Below are 2,201 nucleotides of genomic sequence, written 5' to 3' on the forward strand. Positions count from 1 at the left end.
AGTACATTCACATAAAATAAAATAATATACAGTAAAATAATATCAATTTAAAAAAAATAGAATCACATGAATTTAAATGTATAGATACCTAAAAGTAAATATAAATCTCATAAAATAAACTAAACTAAACTGAAATAAAATCATATAAAATTAAATTACATAACATTTTTAAAATATCACATAAAATATTTTTTAAAACACCTAAAGTCACATAAAATCACATGAACTTCAATAAAAATACGTAAAATAAACTATAAACACCTAAAACAAAATAAAATAACATCATGTCAAATAAAATCACAGAAAAAAAATCACATTAAATAAAATAACATTACATCAAATTACACAAAATCAGATAAAATAAAATGAAATTCCCCAAAAAACCTAAAATAAAATCATGCAAAATAAAATCACGCAAAATAAAATCAGACAAAATAGAATAAACTCACATAAAATAGCATAAAATAAAGGAATCACTTAAAATCACATAAAACAAAATTAAATAAAATTACATAAAATCACATAAAATTAAATAGAACAAAATTGAATTAAACAAACTAAACTTAAATAAAATAAAATCGCATAGAGTAAAACCACAATAAAATCACAGAAAATTAAATAAATTCACATTTTAAAAAATAAAAATCATATGAAACAAAAAGAAATAAAGTCACATAAAATAGAATAATATTAAGTAAAATAATATCACATAAAATAAAAACAATCATATTCAATCATATAAATTCACATAAAATCAAATAAAATCTCATGACTTAAAATGAAATCACAATTAAAAAATACAATAAAAATCACAAGGAATAAAACAACATTACATAAAATAAATTAAAAGAAAAGAAATTCTCATAAAATAACCTAAAAATCACTTAAAATAAAATAAAATCACATAAAATTAAATAAAATCACATAACATAAAATGATATAAAGTAAAATAACATCACCTAAAACAAAAACATAAAATAAATAAAATCACTTAAAATCTCATGAATTTAAATAAAAGTACCTAAAATTAAATATAAATCCCATAAAATAAAATAAACTACACTAAAATACAATCACATAAAATAAAATAATATAAAGTAAAATAATATCACATAAAATATAAAAACAGTTACATAAAATAAAATAAATTCACATAAAATAGAACAATAAAATCACATTAATTACGATAAAATCACATAAAATAAAATATAAATCGCATGAAATAAAAAAAACATCATAAAAAATAAAATAATTTAAAATATGAAATAAAATCATATGAAATAAAATGAAATCACATTTCAACAAATAAAGATCACATAAAATAAAACAGAATCGCCTAAAATGAAATAAAGTAACCTTAAATGAAATAACGAAAATAGAATCCCCTAAAATAACATAAAAATCACCTGAAATAAACAAAGCATCACATTTTAAAAAATCACATAAAATCACATAAAATGTTTGACAAAATGAAATAGAATCACATAAAATAAAATAATAGTAGTAGAATGTCAAATAATATCACATAAACATTTTTTAAAATCACAAAATAAAATAAAATCACGTAAAATTACATACATTCAAATAAAATCACATGAGTTTCAATATAAAATACATAAAATAAAATATAAATCCGGAACGAAATACATGTACTTACACATTAAATAAAATGAAATAATAAAATAAAATCGCAAAACTGAAATAAAAGCACATAAAGTTGAAAAACATAAACATTTTTACAAAATCACGTGAAAGAAAATGAAAGACAATAAAATCACATAAAACAAAATGAAATTAAAAAATCACATAAAATAAAATGAAATAAAATAACATCACATAAAATGGAATTAAATCACATAAAACAAAGAAATAACATGAGAATGAAATAAAAATCACATAAAACAAAATACAACCGCATAAAATAAAATAATACAAAGTGAAATAACATAATATAAAACAAACAAAAAGTCACAAAAATGTTTTTAAAAACCTACAAAAATATCCCGTAAAATAAAATCACGTACATTTTTTTAATCACAGGAAATAAAATATCACATCAAGTGAAACAAATTTAGATTAAACAAAATAAATTACATAAAATAAAATAAAATAACCTAAAATAAAATCACGTAAAATAAAATAAAATCACATAAAATAGCATAAAATAAAATGAATGACATAAAACAACATAAAATAAAAAC

The sequence above is a fragment of the Aplysia californica genome, unplaced genomic scaffold (genome assembly GCF_000002075.1).
Source record: "Aplysia californica isolate F4 #8 unplaced genomic scaffold, AplCal3.0 scaffold01439, whole genome shotgun sequence".
NCBI lineage: Eukaryota > Metazoa > Mollusca > Gastropoda > Aplysiida > Aplysiidae > Aplysia > Aplysia californica.